The sequence below is a fragment of the Molothrus aeneus genome, chromosome 28, assembly GCF_037042795.1.
Source record: "Molothrus aeneus isolate 106 chromosome 28, BPBGC_Maene_1.0, whole genome shotgun sequence".
Lineage (NCBI taxonomy): Eukaryota > Metazoa > Chordata > Aves > Passeriformes > Icteridae > Molothrus > Molothrus aeneus.
Window position 1 is genome coordinate 800,922 of NC_089673.1, and position 19,079 is coordinate 820,000.

The following is a 19,079-nucleotide window of genomic DNA, read 5'->3' on the forward strand; positions in this document are numbered from 1 at the left end:
TATAGTATGTTATAGATACTATATATATGTATATTGTATGTATATTATATATACTATAATATAATATACCATAGTATATTATATTATATTATATTATATTATATTATATTATATTATATTATATTATACATAAAGTATATTATATTTAAGAAATAATCAACTTCTAATTAAAATAGTGTAAATTATAACATCTATATTATCTCACCCTTCTCATGAGACTAAAAGTATAATAAAATTTTATTTTATAAAAATAAAATAAAAATAGAAATAAAATAAATAAAATAGAATAAAACTAAAACTAGAATAAAAAATTTTAAAACCTCTCAGTTACCCCATCTCTAAGTGAAAATAAGAATATTATCCAACAGTCCCTGGTTTTCAGGGACAAAGGGATGTGGGCAGAGGGAGATCCATGGGATGGGAGGAGTTGGATTTTCCCTTCCCACTGAGCTCCCTGTCATTGGGAGGGTGGCACAGGGAATTGTGTATTATTGTCACAGTTTTTAATGAAGGGACGGGACTGCTTTTGGGCTAGGAAGGATTTATTGCTCAGATAAACATCAGTCTCAGAGGCTGTGAGTGTCTGGTTTGAGCAGCCAGGTGTCTGCTAAGGAAGGCAGGAGCCTCCCCTGAAATGGAAAATGTGAACCCCCTCCCTGCGAATTATTATAAATTTGAAATTAAGGGGCTCTCAGGAAAAAAATATGGGAGTAAGAATAACAGCTCTTTATTAGGTAAGAAAATAAAAATAAACAATGCAGTTATATAGGGGTCTCCTCCAGCCAGGTCTTATGAGCTCCTGGAGATCTGTATCACACCCGAGATAGCTCAGCCACCCCAGATGGCATCAAATCAGCAGGATGGCTTCTGTGGCAGTGTTGGAAACAGAAAAGTTTTAATAAAAGGCAAAATAATAAAACTCTTTACAGAGAAAAACGGAGCCAGGGCAAGAGGTTCTTGCTCTTGGTAGAACACCCCACAAAAATGATTATTGCCTTTGTTTTCTTCTTTTTCTAGTGAATTGCTTAGGTGGGACCTTTTGGCTTCTGTCTAATTGGCTATCCTTAAGTTTGAGGTTAATTTTCCAAGGTCCTATGAGGTGTCTTTTCACCTAATTGAGGAGGGAAACTTCTGGGTTTTTTCCTTTTTAAGGAGACAAAGGATAGTTTGGTCACTCTGTCAAAAGGGGACACATTCCTACAATGCAGCAAACCAACACTGATAGAACCCAGCCTGACACCCTGTGGGTCAGGCTGTTGGCACAGTCCCATTGGAATTGTGGCTCAGCCCTCCTGCAGTGTCAGGGCTGGTTCTGCTGGAGCAGGGATCCTGGAGAAAGGTGCAGTCTCTTCCTCTGAAGATCCAGCGGAGAAGAAAGTTGCTGTGGTGTTCCCAAAGCTCAGATTGTATCCAGGTAGGAATTCTTGGCTCCTCCCCTGGGCGGAGCATCTCCCCATGGGATGATGGAATTGGATCAGCCATGCAGGGAAACTCAGTGACCATGGACAGATGAGATCTCCTGGAGGGAGGATCGGGTATCCTGGCTAACTCAGGAATTCTGGCTAATTCAGGAATTCTGGCTAACCCAGGGAATTCTGGCTAATTTAGGGATCCTGGCTAATTCAGGAATTCTGGCTAACTCAGGGAATTCTGGCTAACCCAGGGAATCCTGGCTAATTCAGGAATCTTAGCTAATCCAGGAATTCTGGCTAATTCAGGAATTCTGGTTAACCCAGGGAATTCTGGCTAATTCAGGAATCCTGGCTAACCCAGGGAATTCTGGCTAACCCAGGGAATTCTGGCTAATTTAGGGATCCTGGCTAATTCAGGAATTCTGGCTAATTCAGGAATTCTGGGTAACTCAGGGAATTCTGGCTAACCCAGGGAATCCTGGCTAACTCAGGGAATTCTGGCTAACTCAGGGAATTCTGGCTAATTCAGGGAATCCTGGCTAATGCAGGAATCTTGGCTAATTAATTCAGGAATCCTGGCTAATTCAAGGAATTCTGGCTAACTCAAGAATTCTGACTGGTTCAGAAATCCTGGCTAATTCAGGAATCTTGTCCAGTTAATTCAGGAATCCTAGCTAATTCTGGGAATTCTGGCTAATTTAGGGATCCAAACTCAGGGAAAGGGAATTCTGGCTAATTCTGGGAATTCTGGCTAATTCAGGAATTCTGGCTAATTCGGGAATTCTGGCTAACCCAGGGAATTCTGGCTAACTCAAGAATCCTAGCTAACCCAGGAATCCTGGCTAATTCAGGGAATTCTGGCTAATTCAGGAATTCTGGCTAATTCGGGAATTCTGGCTAATTCAGGGATCCTGGCTAATTCAGGAATCCTTGTTAATTCAGGGAATTCTGGCTAACTCGGGGAATCATGGCTAACTCAGGAATCCTGGCTAATTCAGGGAATCCTGGCTCTCCTCAGGAAAAGGGCCAGGACATTTTAGGTGACCCCAAGCAGCCCCTTAAGGTCCCCCTGCCTTGGGTGGGCTGATCCAAGAGCAGATTTTCCTATTCCATAAAAACCAACGATTTCTCCTGGCCTGAGCCCCTCTGGGTCATTCCTGCCCCAGGTCCCTTTTATTCCCATTTTCAGGAGGATGAACAACACTGAGCCTCTGGGTTTGGGGGATTTTCCCAGTTTTTGCTGCCTGGGAATGCCCAGCCTCTCCAGGGAGCAGGATTGTCCCTGTGCAGCCCAGCTGGGATGGTTTTTCCCAGCTGATTTTTAACCAAAACGACTTCTCTGGGAATTCCACCCAGGAATTCCTGCCCAATATCCCATCCAGCCCTGCCCTCTGGCACTGGGAGCCATTCCCTGTGTCCTGTCCCTCCATCCCTTGTCCCCAGTCCCTCCCCAGCTCTCCTGGAGCCCCTTTAGGCCCTGGAAGTTTCTCTGGAATTTCTCCTCTCTGGAATTGTCCCAGAATTTTGTTCAACCAAAGGCTGCGAGCACAAATCAAACACAGGAAAATCCTTCCAGGGCTGTGGATGCTTCAAAAGCCTCCTTCAAAAAAGAAAGAAAAAAAGAGAAAAAAGCCCCAAATTCAAGGGAATGTTCATCGAGGGCACACCTGAAGGAATCCAACACCTCTGGCTTTGGGAATCTGGGAGAGCTGAGATAAGGCCCTGAAAATCAAGGGATGAAACATTAAAATGAAATCTGCATTTCCAGCTTTCCTTGGAGCTTTGTTGTTCTCAAATGCCCACAGCTGAAATAGGAGCCCTCAAAATAGCAGGAAAATGTGGGAAAACATGGGGGAAATATGGGAAAAACATGGGGAAAATATGGGAAAAACATGGGGAAATATGGGAAAATGTGGGGAAACATGGGAAAATATGGGAAAAACATGGGGAAATATGGGAAAATGTGGGGAAATATGGGAAAACTTGGGAAATGTGGGAAACGTGGGAAAATATGGGGAAAACATGGGGAAACATGGGGAAAACATGGGAAAATATGGGGAAATGTGGGAAAACATGGGAAAATATGGGGAAATATGGGAAAATGTGGGAAAATGTTGGAAAATATGGGGAAACATGGAAAAACATGGGGAAACATGGGGAAAACATGGGAAAATATGGGGAAATGTGGGAAAACATGGGAAAATATGGGGAAATATGGGAAAATGTGGGAAAATGTGGGAAAATGTGGGGAAAACATGGAGAAATGTGGGAAAGCGTGGGGAAAACTGTGGAATTTGGGGTGGTGCCAGCAAGGTGACAAAGTCTGGGGCTGTTCCCTGTCCCAGGAACTCTAAAGGTGTTTGCAAACTCTGGATTTTATTCCTGCTTTTTCCAAGCACTGGGAGCGAGGTCTGAGAACCTCAGGTGAGGTTCGGGGGTGCTCTGGTTTCCCTTGGGAATCATCCAGGCCATTCCCTGATCCCAACCCTTCCCTGGGGGGCTCAGTTTCCTTCCTGGAGGAAGCTTGGAGCATTTTAATCAATCCCAGGGAGTCCCCAGGAGATCTCAGGGCTGGAAAAAGCTTTGGAGATAAAAGTCTCTTCCAAAGGCTCATTGCATTTAATTGGATTAATCCCTTTAGCTCAGGGATAATCTTTTGCTCCCATTTTGTCCGGTTGGTGCTTGAGACCTCCCAGGTGCTTCCCGAGGGCAATTCCTGAATTCCTGGTGCTTAGGAGGGTGTAGGATATGGATTTCCACTCCTGGGAAGGGTTTTCCCTCCTGGGAAAAGGTTTTCCTTTTCTGGAAATGGATTTTTTCTCTTGGGAATGGGTTTCCCTGCCTGGAATGGGTATTTCTCTCCTGGGAATGGATTTTCTCTCTTGGGAATGGGTTTTCTTCTCCTAGGAATGCATTTTTCCCTGATGGAAATGGGTTATCTCTCCTGGGAGTGGGTTTTCCACTCCTGTGAGGGGTTTTCCTTTTTGGGAATGGGTTTTCCTTCCTGAGAATGGGTTTTCCGTGCTGGGAATGGGGTTTCCACTCCTGGGAATGGGTTTTTCCCTCCTGGAATTGGTTTTCCTCCTGGGAAGGGTTTTCCACTCCTGGGAATGAATTTTCCTTCCTGGGAAAGGGTTTTCCCTCCTGGGAATGGATTTTCCACTCCTGGAATGGTTTTTCCCTGCTGGGAATGGGTTTTTCCTGCTGGGGATTGGTTTTCCATTCCTAGGAATGGGTTTCCCTGCTGGGAATGGGTTTTCCCTGCTGGACAGGCTCTGGAGGAGTTTTGCTTGTGCTGAGCTGCAGCAGGACCTGGCAGTGCTCTCTTACACCAGCTTTGCTTGGGGCAGCTCTGGAGGAGCAGAATAATCTGATCTGGAATATGAAACAATCTGTTCTGGAGGAGCAGAGAATCTGCTCTGAAAAAGGAAAAAAAATCTGCTCTGAAAGGACAAAAACTCTGCTCTGGAATATTAAATAATCACCTCAGGAGGAGCCAAGAATCTGCTCTGGAGGAACAAATAATTTGCCCTGGAGGAGCAAAGAATCTGTTCTGGAATATTACACAATCTGCTCTGGAGGAATAAATAAACAGCTTGGAAAGAGCAAAGAATCTGCTCTGAAGGACAAACACACTGCTCTGGAAGGATAAAGCATCTGCTCCGAAGGAGTAAATCATTTTCTCTGAAGCAATAAATAATCTGCTCTGGGATGCTAAATAAGCCATGCTGGGGGAGCAAAGAATTTGCTCTGAAGGGCCAAAAAGATCTGGTCTGGAAGAAAAAATAATCTGATCTGGAGGAGTAAATGATTTGCCTTGAAGGAGTAAAAAATCAGCTTTGGAGGAGCAAATAAACAGCTCCAAAGGAATAAAGGATCTGCTCTGAAGGAACAAATAATCTGCTCTGGAATATTAAAAAATCTGCTCTGAAGGAACAAATAATCTGCTCTGGAATATTCAAAAATCTGCTCTGAAGGAACAAATAATCTGCTCTGGAATATGAAATCATTTGCTTTGAAGGAACAATAATCTGCTCTGGAATATGAAATAGTTTTCTCTGAAGGAATAAATAATCTGCTCTGGAGGAGGAAAGAATCTGCTCTAGAGGGACAAATCACCAGCTCTGGAATATGAAATTCTCTGCTCTGAGGGAAGATCTGAGCTGCCCCAGGGCTCCTGCTGGGCTTCCTGGAGGAGGCAGAGCTGGGAAGGGCTCGACTGAACTGGGGGGAGAAAATGGGTCTGTGGGGATGGGGGGACCCAGCTGGGGACAGAGAGGGACAAGGCAGGGGCAGGGATGGATCTGGTGTGGGAAAGGTGCCAAATCCAGGGATTCAGCCTTTTCCTGGTGTCCCACCATGGAGAGAGGGAAGCTCATCCTCCCTTTGGGGACAGCTGGGGACAGCCCCTCAGAGGGACCAGGGGTGGCCTTGGGGCCTCCCCAGGGCTGTGGGGACAGTGGGGCACCCTGGGGACAGTGACAGGAGCCACAGGCGGCCTGTGCTGACCTGGGCCCCTCCCTGTGCTCCCTCAGGCCACATTGCCCAGCCTCCCTCCTGTCCTGGCCCAGCAGGGTGTGGGCTGGGACAGGGCTGGGGACAGTCCTGGGACAGGCTGGGGATGGGGACAGTCCTGAGCTGGCAATGGGGACAGTCCTGGGCTGGGGACAGTCCTGAGACAGGCTGGGGATAGTCCTGAGCTGGGACAGGCTGAGGACAGTCCTGGGCTGGGACTGGGGACAGTCCTGGGCTGGGACAGGGGACAATCCTGAGCTGGGACAGGCTGAGGACAGTTCTGGAGTGGGAGCAGCAGGAAGGGAAGAGCTTTGTGGGTGGAAAAGTCTCTTTTCTGTCCCTGCAAGCTCAGGGTGAGGGAAGGAGAATGGGGCTGTCCAGAGGGGAGATGGGGGAGAGGGATTTGATGTTAACCACCCCAAAATGGGCCAGGCAGGGGCGGCAGAATTCCTGTCTTTGTGAGGAAAGATGGCTTGGAATGCAGGGTTATGGAATTGGTCAGGTTGGGAAAGTCCTCTGAGATGAGTCCAGCATCCCCCAGCACTGCCAAGGCCACCACTGGCTCCTGTCCCCAAGTGCCACATCCAGCTGGATTTACATCCCTGCAAGGTCAGGGACTGCCCCACTGGAATTTCCTCAATATCAGCCTGAGGCTGTTTCCTCTTGCATGGAATCCATGCCTGGAGAAAAGGGCTCTGAGCCAGCTCTGCCCTCCCTGGGGCTCTGCTCACCTCTGACCCACCAGGGCACCTTCAGCTCCCTTGGGATCGTCACTTCCAGGGAAGGATCCCATCTTCCCTGTTCTACCCACGTCCAACATCTCCCCAAACCCAGTCTGGAGCCAGCCCCAGCCTGGTCCCAGTGGGGACGCCCCAGTTTGCTCCTCCAGCCCCCAGAGTGTTCCCCTGAGGCTTCCCTGTCAGAGCATCGGGGGTAGGAGGGTCAGGATGGACGGAGATGAGAGATCCCTGGGGCCAGGGCAGGAACTTGGGGTTTATTGCAAAGGGCCTGGGTGCAGGGCCCTGCTGGGAGCTGCCAGGCACAGCTCAGAGCAGGGCTGAGAGAAGAGAGGGGGAGAGAGGATGAGAGGGTGAGAGAGTAAAAGGGTAAGAGAATAAACGGGGTAAGAGCTAAGAGAGTGAAGTTCCCATTACAATACAATAAATCTTCTTCTGTGTTGAATATTCTAATTCTCACTCACCAATCTAGTACAAGATACAAATCCTATAGCATTTCCATACAGCCTATAAGAATCACTACATTACCATACTGGGTTACATTTTAAACCCTAAAAACTCCTCTTTGGGCCCTTCTGCCAAGCTGGCAGGGTCTGCTCTGCCCCTTGGGCCTGTCTGCAAGCAGAGGGTGTTGTTCCATCAAAAGGGGATCACCTTCAGTGGCCACACCATTGTTTTCCAGTTGTTCAGTAACTGAGGGATCTCAAAGCTTGCTTTCATTGCAATCTCGCTTATAGTTTCCATATTCTCAAAATCTTTTGCCAGGCAATCATATTTATAAGGCTTTCCTGTTTCATCTTCCCCAACACTTCCCCCATCATTTTTCCAATCTTTTCCTCCAAATCCTGCAGGTCCTGCAGACTCCCTGGAATTCCAGGCTGGAGCAGCTCACAATACACATCCCAAGGGATGTCAGAGCTGATTCTGAGGGGGAAATTTCCAAGCCCCTCTTGATTTGCACCCTCAGCTGGGGCTGGCTGCCTGGAGTGTCCCCAGATGGAAGGGTTGGAGTCAGTATCCTGGGATAACCTGTTCCAGTCTGCATCCTTTGTTTTCCCCACTGTTTTTCCTGCCAGTGGAAATGTTCTGCTCCCGTCTGGTGTTTGCCTGGGAATATTTATAGAGAGGATCCGGAGCTTTCCCCTCGCCAGACACAACCCAAGCTGTGCTGGACTCCTCCCAAATCCCTCCTTTCCTGCTCCTCTTCCCATCCCAGCCCCTCTGGGATGCTCCTTTCCCTGTCCCCATCCATCCCCCCTGCCCTGTGACCAGAGCTGGGGTGGCGTTTCCACTGCCAGGGCTCCTGGAGCCCCTCCCATGGGTGTGGGCACCTGGGAAGGTGCATTTGGGAGAGGAATGGGGTGAAATCCAGACTGGAGCCACCCCACCCTCCAAAACTCCTTAAAAAGGGATTTTCCATCTCAATAAGGGATGGGTGGATGGATCATCACCATGGTGATGGCAAGGGTTGATGGTCAGCTCTGAGGTGGCCACAAGATGAGGAATTCCCTTTTTGTCTCTCTTGGAAAATCCATCTGGATTCAGCTCTGCCTCATTCTTATCCTTTGCTAGATTTCACCTCCTGCTATTTCTCTCCCCATTCCTTGAAAACCTTCCAGTGCTAGCCCTACCATTTCCTACCCCAATTCCCATCAGCCTGGCACTGATGGATATTTTGGTTTATTTTCCCTCCAGCTCAGTTCCAGCAGCCTGAGCTGCCTGGAGGTTTCCCAGGCTGGTTGGGAAATCCTGTCCCTCCTGCTGCCCCCAGAGCTGGGAATGCCTTGTGGCTGCCACCAAAACTCAGTACAAATTTTCCATATTTCCATTTATTTATCCATAAAATCCTCCATAGCAGGGGTGGCAGGAGGGAACAGGGCTGGGGGGACACCTGGGGACAGTGAGGGACAAAGGGAGGGAGGTGCTGCAATGCTGAGGGATACAGAGAGGGAAAATCCTTTCCTGGAGAGGAGAAGTTCCAGGGAGAGCTCAGAGCCCCTGCCAGGGCATGAAGGGGCTCCAGGAGAGCTGGAGAGGGACTGGGGACAAGGGATGGAGGGACAGGACACAGGGAATGGCTCCCACTGCCAGAGGGCAGGCATGGATGGGATATTGGGAATTGGGAATTGTTCCCTGGCAGGGTGGGCAGGCCCTGGCACTGCCCAGAGCAGCTGGGGCTGCCCCTGGATCCCTGGCAGTGCCCAAGGCCAGGTTGGACACTGGGGCTTGGAGCAGCCTGGGACAGTGGAAGGTGTCCCTGCCATGGCTGGGGTGAAACTGGACGGGCTTTAAGGCTCCTTCCAAGACAATCCATTCCATGATCCTACGATCTCCCTTTCATCCATAACAAAAACTGGCTGGACCCTTGAACATGCCAGTCCCATCCATCCATCCATCCATCCATCCATCCATCCATCCATCCATCCATCCATCCATCATCCATCCATCATCCATCCATCCATCCATCCATCCATCCATCCATCCATCCATCCATCCATCATCCATCCATCCATCATCCATCCATCCATCCATCATCCATCCATCCATCCATCCATCCATCCATCCATCCATCCATCATCCATCCATCATCCATCCATCCATCCATCCATCCATCCATCCATCCATCATCCATTCATCCATCCATCCATCCATCCATCCATCCATCCATCCATCCATCCATCATCCATCCATCATCCATCCATCCATCCATCCATCCATCATCCATCCATCCATCCATCCATCATCCATCCATCCATCCATCCATCCATCCATCCATCCATCCATCCATCCATCATCCATCCATCATCCATCCATCCATCCATCATCCATCCATCCATCCATCCATCCATCCATCATCCATCCATCCATCATCCATCCATCATCCATCCATCCATCATCCATCCATCCATCATCCATCCATCCATCCATCCATCATCCATCCATCATCCATCCATCCATCATCCATCCATCCATCCATCCATCCATCCATCCATCCATCCATCCATCATCCATCCATCCATCCATCCTTCCATCCATCATCCATCCATCCATCCATCCATCCATCTTCCATCCCAAAGGGGCAGCAGCTCTGCCAGGACCCCTCCTTATCCCTGGGAATTCTGCTTCCCTCCAGCAGCCAGGACCAGCAGCAGCTTTTCCCTGTTTATTTTTCAGGCTGTTTCAGGGGAAGCAGTGAAGCTCCTGGAGGGGGAGGGATGAACAGGATCTGCTTCTGTGCCTTTCCGAGCTGTTTTCCCTTATTTTGATTTATTTGGGATCATCCCAGTCCCTGGGGGCAGCAGCTGAGCAAGACTGGCAGATGGGTGACACCCCCGGCTCTGGATGCCGGGAGCATCCCTCCCTCCCTCCCTGCAGGGAATCTCTGCTCCTTCCCCAGCCCCTGCTCCTGCCAGCAGCTCCTGAGGTGTGAGGATGGCTCTGGAGATTCTGGCTCTGCTCCCTCACTGCCACACATGGTTCCCAAGGGATGCTGAGGTGGGAAAGGATTTTTATTCCCTCCCCAGCATGGAGAAATCATGGAAGCAGCATCCCTGCCTGCCCTGGGATGGCCCCACCCAGGAGAGCAGGTAATGGGACACTTGTTCCCTCGTTTTCATGATTAAAAATTGAGTTTAATAGGGAAGAGCAAGGAGGTGAATATTAAATTCCTGGCTCCTGCTCATCCAGCAAAACCTTTCCCAGCCAGCTGGAATCCTGGTGATTTCTCCTGCTCCTGGATTATGTAAGGAGCTTTTTAATAAAATTCATGGAGCTCTGATCTCCTGGCTCTTGTCCCTCCCGTGGTCACCCTTCATTCCCACACATGATTCCCAAGGGATGCTGAGGTGGGAAGGGCATTTTTATCCCTTCCCCAGCATAGAGCAATTGTGGGAGCAGCATCCCAGGAGCATCCCTGCCTGCCCCGGGATGACCCCCAGGAGAGCAGCTTCCCAGCTTCCCTCCTTTTAATGATTAAAAGTTGAACTTAATAACTTAATTAATTAATAGAACATGAGCAAGGAGCTGGAATATTGAATTCCTGGATCTTGCTCATCCAGGAAAACCTTTCCCAGCCTGGGGCTGGAGTCCTGGTGCTTTCTGCTGCTCCTGGATTATGTAAGGAGCTTTTTAATAATACCCATGGAGCTCTGGATCCTCTGGCTCTCCTGCCTCCTCCTTTCACTGCCACACGTGATTCCCAAGGGATGCTGAGGTGGGAAGGGCATTTGTATTCCTTGCTCATGGAAGCAGCATCACCTGGCAGGAGCATCCCTGCCTGCCCTGGGATGACCCCAGGAGAGCAGCTTCCCAGAGTTTATTCCCTCTTTTCAATGATTAAATAGGAGTGAGGAGCTGGAATATTGAATTCCTGGATCCTGCTCATCCAGCAAAACCTTTCCCAGCCCTGGGCTGGAATCCTGAGGCTTTCTCCTGCTCCTGGATTATGTAAGGAGCTTTTTAATAATATCCATGGAGCCATCTGGCCCCAGATTTGGGATGCAAATGCAATGTGTTCCCTAAAAATAGCACAGCGGCTCCATGGGGTTGTACAACACCTCCTGCTCCTCGGGAAGGGAGGGAGCTGGGAGAGGAGGGAGCAGGGAAAAACCTCTTCTCCAGGCTGGGGAGGAGCTCTGGAGTCCCAGCTCCTGCCCCTTCCCACTCCATGACCCAGGGATGGGGTGGAAGGCACCCAAATAAACCCAAAGTGGGAGATAAATCAGGAATTTCTGCAGGGAGGCTTTGAGTCCCAGCCCAGGGCAGGTGTGGGCTGGGGTTTGTCCTGGATTTTTTTCCCAGTTGATGCTGTAGGAATTCCAGAACCATGGAATGCTTTGGGTTGGGAGGGGCTTTAAAGTCCACCCACTGGGCAGGGACACTTTCCCCTATCCCAGGTTCTCCAACCTGGCCTGGGACACTTCCAGGCTGGAATTCCAGAGGGAAGCATTGGCTCCGTGCCCTCATCCCTTGGGATCAGACTGCAGAGACCCCTTTGCTTCTTTCCCGGCTTTTGTTCCCTCTGAGTCTCCTTCTTTTCCTGGCAAATCCATTTTTCCTCCTCTCTCCCATTCCTGCCGTGCCCTCTCCCCAAGGCAAAGGGAAATGACAGCAGAGGTGTCATTCTGTGGTGACAGCTGGGATGACTCCACACCACCCTGGGCAGCCCCTTCCAGGGCCTGACCACCCTTTCCATGAGGGAATTTTCCCTGAACCCGACCTGAGCCTCCCCTGACACAGCCTGGGGCTGTTCCCTCTCATCCTGTCCCTTTTCCCAGGAGAAATCCCCACCCCTCAGCTGCCTCACCCTGTCTGGGAGCTGTGGAGTCAGAAGTTCCCCTGGGCCTCCTTTTCTCCAGGATAGATTTATTCCCTTGGATCCAGCCAGGCTGGGCTCCCCCAGACCCCACAGAGCCCCCAGGATGTCACCCCTGCTGTATCCCGGGGGAGCAGCCCTTTTTCCCAGGTGGATGTGGCAGACAGATCCCTTTTATCCACCAGGAAATTTCTTGTCCCTGTTTGCTCCCAGAGCTCAGCCCACAGCAAAAACACCCCCAGGACAAATCTGGAGTGAGTGATTTTCCCTGGAAAAGCTGTGTGGCCTCAGCTGGGATCAACATTCAGATTCCAGCTTCTTTCCCTGTTCCCAGGGAACTGAAGCCCCATTTCCATGGAAATCAGAGCCCTCTTGGGGCAGCCAAACTGGTGATACTGGTGCCTTCACAACTCCACGTTTTCCCAGGGTGGGATTGCAGCTCCTGCTTTCTTGGAGCCATGTTTCCATGGCAATTGGATTTTTTGTTTTAATGTATATGCCTTGGTTTGAAAAGCCAGGTGTCTGCTGAGGAAGGCAGGAGCCTCCCTTGAAATGGAAAATATAAACCCCCTCCCTCTGAATTGTTATAAATTTGAAATTAAGGGGCTCTCAGGCAAAGAGATGGGAGCAGGAATAAAAGTTCTGTATTAGGGAAAATAGAAATTAAAATGCAGTGATACAAGCCAACACTGCCAGAGTCAGAATATTGTGTGTCAGGGTGGGGGCACAGCCCCATCCCATGGGGGCTCAGCCCTCCTGCAGTGCCAGCTGTGGCTCTGCTGGAGCAGGGATCCTGCACAAGGGGGGAGTTTTCCTCTGCAGCTCCAGGGCTGCTGGAGATGGGCCTGGGCTCCCTCTGGCCATGCAGGGCAGCAGAAGCTGCTCCTCTGGCAATGCACTGGGCAAAGGCTGCTGGGCTGTGCCAGGCTCAGATTGGATCCAGGTAGGAATGCTTGGCTCCTCCCCTGGGCGGAGCATCTCCCCATGGGATGATGGAATTGGATCAGCCCTGCAGGGACACTCAGTGGCCATGGACAGAAGATAATTAATAATTAATGGCCCATGAACAAAGAGATCTCCTGGAGGGAGGGTTGGCTGTGGGAGAGATAAAGAAAATGCCCAAAGAACAGCAGAGAACTGCCCCAGCTCTGACAGATGGGGACAGAACACTCACCCCAGCCACACCTTGCATTTCCAGCCTAAAACAGTGTAAAGCTTTGTTTGGGAAAAATGTGAGTGTTGGGAGTTTGGTCAGGACTCCTGCCTGGATAAGGAGGGGTTGGAGGGGCAGGAGCCTCCCTGGGAGCACAGGGAGCATCCAGGGATCCCCTGCTCAGCAGGGCCTGGGGGTGACCTGAGGACACAAATCCAAGTCCTGCTTCCCAGAATGATGAGGAATGTGAGGAATGTGTAATAATGATGTGTTACTCTTCAGGTCTTATGAGTCTCAGAGAATCTTTCACACCTGAGATAGCCCAGCCACCCCAAATTGCATAAAATCAGCAGGATGGCTTCTGAGGTAGTGTTGGAAACAGAAAAAGTTTTATTAAAAGGCAAAATAACAAAGCTCTTACAGAGAAAAACCTGAGCCAGGGGCAAGAGGTCCTTGCTTCTGCCAAAACACCCACAAAAGCAATTATTGTCTTTGTTCTCTTCTTTTTCTAGCTAATTACTTGGGTGGGACCTTTTGGCCTCTGTTCAGTTGGCAGCCCCAGGTCTGAGGTGAAGTCCCACAGGTCCTATGAGGTGTCTTTGTACCAAATTGAGGAGAGAAACTTCTGGGCTTTTTTCCTTTTTAAGCAGACAAAGAATAATTTAGTCACTCCATCCACAGGGGACACATTCCTGCAGGAGGATTTGGGGAATCTTGGGGTTGATGGGAACAGGGAGCACACCCAGAGCAGCTTCTCAGTGCTGGGAATTCCTGCCCTTCCCAGGGGTCACACAGGAGGTGAAGAGGTGCCTGGGAAGCAGGGGAGCTCTGGAAGATGGGGGATCCTGGAAGATTGGGGATCCTTGGAAGTTGTGGGAGCTCTGGGAAGAGGGAATCCCTGGGAAGAGGGAATCCCTGGAAGGTTGGAGATCCCTGGAAGGTTGGAGAGCCCTGGGAAGGTGGGGGAGCCCTGGCTCACCGTTTCCATGGTGATACCAAGCAAAGGATGCTGGAAATCCTCAGGATGATCTCAGCATCCCACAGCATTCCCGGGCCATGTCTGGCCCCTGCTCCAGGTCCTTCCTTCCCGAGGAACACCAGGAATCCTGGGCCCAGAGTGCCCTCCAGGGATGCACATCTGGGCTCCCTGCCAGATGTGGCTCCTGGGGCTCACCCTGGGCCCCTCCTGGGGTTTGGGGGTGCCTGGGTGTGGGAAGAGCCCTTGGAATTCCTCGGGATGTCGTTCCTGTTTTACAGAAGGGAGACTGAGGCCCAGGACGGTGAAACCTTTCCCAGCTCTATTCCCTCTGTCCAGAGCAGGGAAGATTTATGGGAATTAACTGAGGAATTCCTAGATGGAGCTGTGGGGGACCTGCTTTGGCTTTCTCCAAACAGGAACATCCCCCCTGGAGCTGCTTGCTGGCGATGACAATTCCAGAGCTGGGGATAACAGCTCCAGAGGATAACAATTCCAGGACTCAGGATAACAATTCCATAGCTGGGGATAACAACTCCAGAGCTATAGGAACACAATCCCATAGCTGTGGGATAACAATTCCAGAACTGGGGATAACAGTTCCAGAGCTGGGGATAACAATTCCAGGACTCAGGATAACAATTCCAGAGCTACACGATGATGATTCCAGGGCTGCCAGGGCTACAGAATAACAATTCCAGAGCTGGGGATAACAACTCCAGAGGATAACAATTCCAGAGGTAGAGGATAACGACTCCAGAGCTGGGGATGACTATTCCAGAGCTACAGGATAACAGTTCCAGAGCTGTGGGATAACATTCCAGAGCTAGGGAATAACAATTCCAGAGCTCCACGATCACAATTCCAGGACTCAGGATAACAGTTCAGAGCTGGGGATGACAATTCCAGAGCTACAAGAAAATAATTCCAGGGCTACAGGATAACAACTCCAGAGCTGTGGGATAACAACTCCAGAAGATAACAATTCCAGGACTCAGGATAAGAATTCCAGAGATGGAGAACAGCAATTCCAGAGCTGGGGGATAACAATTCCAGAGCTACAGGATCACAATCCCAGAGCTGTGGGATAATAATTCCAGAATTAGGATCACAATTCCAGGACTCAGGATCACAATTCCAGAGCTACAGGATAACAATTCAACAGCTGGGGATAACAACTCCATAGGATAACTATTCCAGGACTCAGGATAACAATTCCAGGGCTACAGGATAACAATTCAACAGCTGGATATAACAATTCCAGAGCTGGGGATACCAGTTCCAGAATTGGGGATCACAATTCCAGAGCTACAAGATGATAATTCCAGGGCTGCCAGGGCTACAGAACAACAATTCCAGAGCTGGGGATAACAATTCCAGAGGATAACCATTCAAGAACTACAGGATCACAATTCTAGGGCTCAGGATAACATTCCAGAGCTAGGGAATAACAATTCCAGAGCTACAGGATCACAATTCCAGAGCTGGGGATAACAATTCCAGGACTGAGGATAACCATTCCAGAGCTGGGGATAACAACTTCAGAGGTGGGGATAACAATTCCAGGACTCAGGATAACAATTCCAGAGCTGTGGAATAACAACTCCAGAGGATAACAATTCCAGAGGTGGGGGATAACAGTTCCAGAAGTGAGGAATAACAATTTCAGAGCTGGGAATGACAATTCCAGGACTCAGGATAACAATTTCAGAGCTGTTGATAACAGTTCCACCAGAAGCACCTCCCAGCTCCAGCTGTATCCTCATTTCCCCATAAATCAGAGCCAGGATCAGCTCCAGCTGTTCATTCCCAGGGGGAATTGGATGCGTTTGGACAGGGCCAGGCAGGGTGAGAGGGAAGCTCCTGTTTTTTGGCAGCACTTGGGATTTTAATTCCTGAGTTTTCAGGGGTGAGTTTGATCCCAGCTCTCCTGGAACTCCCTGTAGAGTTTTCCAGGGATGCTCTTCCCAAAAAAGTCATGGAAATGCAACAGCAGGAGTAAGAGCTGAGCTTCCCTCTGCAGCCAGCTGGGAGCAGGTGCTGAATTAATCCCAGCTTGAATTCAAGCTCCTTTAATCCTGCAGGGGAAAGAGCAGCTCAGGATTTGTTGGGAGACCCTGCCCTGGGAGCAGGAATGGATTTAATGAGTGGGAAAATGCAGTTCTGTTGGAATTCTGGATTATTCCCAACTTGGAATGCTCTAAAACCTGAATTTCCAGGCTGGAATGAAGCAAGGGGTTGGGCTTCCCCACATCCCAAAATAAGGCTTAAAACTGGGACGTGCTAAATCCCAAGGGATTTGGATTGATTTTGAATTTATCTGGCCCAATCCAAAGATTTCAGCGTTATTTTTCCCCACACTGATGGGTGATTCCAAAAAATGGGCTCAGGATTCATTGGGAGACTCTGCTGGGTGCAGGAATGGATTTACTGCAGTTTCCAAGGAATAATTTTTATTATTCCCAACCTGGAATGGGCTATAAACTGAATTACCAAGCCCTGAGAGTGGGGCTGGGGATAAATGAAGCATTTCCAACATCCCAAACAAGGTTAAAAACTGGGAGGTGCAACCCAAATCCCAAGGGATTGGGATTGGTTTTAGTTTCTCTGAGCAAATCCAAGGATTCCAGGATTATTTTTCCCCACGGTGATGGTTGTTCATAAAAAATGGGAAGAGCAGTGGCTCAGCCCCAGAGGTCCAGGAGAAATTCCCAGAAAAAGCCATTCTAAATGATGCTAAAATTGGAAAAAAAATGGAAAAAAAATTGTCAAATTGGCAAAAGAAATTGTCAAGTTGTCAAAAACTCCTAAAATTGGAAATATGAATAAAATCATGGCTGGGATTTTTCCCTGGGATATTCAGAGCCCTCTCCACTGCCAGGGGTTGCCACGGAGCCCTTTGGGATTTATTGTGTGTCCAGAGAAAATTCCTTCAGAAATGAATGGCCCCAAACACGGATTTTTGGTGCTGCTGGTTCCTCCCTTTTCCCACAATTCCAAGAAATATTTAATCCCCACTAAAGCTCCTGGATCCCAGCATGGATGTGGAATATTTAGGATGCAGTTTATGAGTTCTAATCCAGGCATTTCCAGCCAAGCTGGGCTTTTAACTTGCCTCTCCTGGCAGCAAACAGGAATTTTGGAAGGAATCGATTTTTTATAAGAAGGGACAATTTTTCCAAGCCAATTCCATGTTTATTGTTTCATCCTTGTGCAGGAGAAACAGGGAAAGCTGCCTGGGGTTGGCAGCTCCTCTAAGAAAATCCTGTTTATTTTGTTTTCCTGGGTATCATCACTGATGGAATTCTGCAATTTTGGGGTTCAATCCCAAAGTTTTTTCCATGCTGTGGCCCTTCCCTCTCTTTCCATGTGCGCCACTGGCTTCATTCCAGGATTTCCCATTTGAAATTCCAAATCCTGCTGGTTTTAAGATTAATTTGGATACCTGCAGGCTAGACCTTGGTTTGGATGGACAGGGATTTACCCATGAACAGACCCCCGGGCATGGGAAATCCATGGAATTCGAGCTGGGGCAGGTGCAGAAATGGGCAAAGGAGTTTTGGATGGAAAATATTTCGGGAAAATTCCTGTTGCCCAACAAATTAAACTAAATAGGATTTTTTTCTTCTGAGGTGTCAGAGAATTAGTGAGGGAAGCAGATGGAATCTCCTCCAGAGTGCTGGAATGGGATCAACACCCAGCAGAGCCGTGGGGGTGGGATGGGACCGGCAGGAGCGGGAAAATGGGATGGGAATTGGGGCTGGGAAACCTGGGGGGAGCTTGGGAAGGGCTTGAGTCTGGCCTGGAATGGGATTTGGGCAGCTGGGGCAGACCCTGGGACACTATGGGGCTGTGGAGATGGGATTGGGATGGGGCTGGGATTGGGATAGGATGGGGATGGGGTTGGGATGGGATTAGGATGGGATTGGGATAGGATGAGGATGAGGGTGGGATGGGGTTGGGATGGGATTGGGATGGGGTTGGGATGGGATTGGCATAGGACTGGGATGGGGTTGGGATGGGATTAGGATGGGATTGGGATTGGGATTGGGATAGGATGGGGATGGGGTTGGGATGGGATTGGCATAGGATTGGGATGGGATTTGGATGGGATTGGGATGGGGTTGGGATAGGATTGGGATGGGGTTGGGATGTTCTCCATCACCAAAGGCATTTGAAATGAGCTGGCAGGGGTTTGTTCCCAAAAACCGTGGGAATGTGTGGTTTGGGGCTGGGTTTTCCCAGGAGGTGACAGCACTTTCTGGCCTGGAGTCTCCAGAATTCCAAACTCCTGGATCAGCCCTTGGCCATGGCTTTGCTGAGCTGGGAGGTGACACCTTGGAGTGGCTGGAAGGGAGGGGATCCAAGCGCTGGGATGCTCCCGTTTGTCCTGGCAAATCCCAACCTAAACCTATCCCACCTGTGGGGTCTCACTGTGTTTGCCTTGGCAGCTCCTGGGTGAGCAGGGTCTGTTTAGGGAGGATTTTGGGAAGGAATTCCTGTCTGGCAGGGTGGGCAGGCCCTGGCACAGGGTGCCCAGAGCAGCTGGGGCTGCCCCTGCATCCCTGGCAGTGTCCAAGGCCAGGTTGGACATTGGGGCTTGGAGCAGCCTGGGACAGGGGAAGGTGTCCCTGCCATGGCAGGGGTGTAACTGGGTGGGGTTTAAAGTCCCTTCCATCCCAAACCGTTCCAGGATTCCATGATCCTGTGGGAAAATCCTCTTGGGAGAAGGCAGCAGATCCCTTTGCCAGCAGAGTTAAATCCTGAATTCCTGAGATCCACAAAACCTCATCCAGAGTCCCCTCACTGTCCCCTTGTCCCCTGCCCGTGTCCTCCCACCGCTCTCTGTGCAGACCCTGGAGAAGCAGCTCCAGAGTTGGGAATGGCTGGGATTCCCAAGGTTCTCCCAGAGCTGTCAGAAATTGAAATTCACAATGAAATTGTAGGAAAATGCTACAGGATAGTGGGAGGC

General features: G+C 49.7%; 1 protein-coding gene across 3 annotated transcripts in view; it reads left to right on the forward strand.

Moving 5' to 3' along the window:
• LOC136567138 (acid-sensing ion channel 2) overlaps positions 1–19,079 on the forward strand; it is a 495,624-nt gene that overhangs the window by 455,951 nt on the left and 20,594 nt on the right. The gene's annotated exons all lie outside the window — the stretch shown is intronic.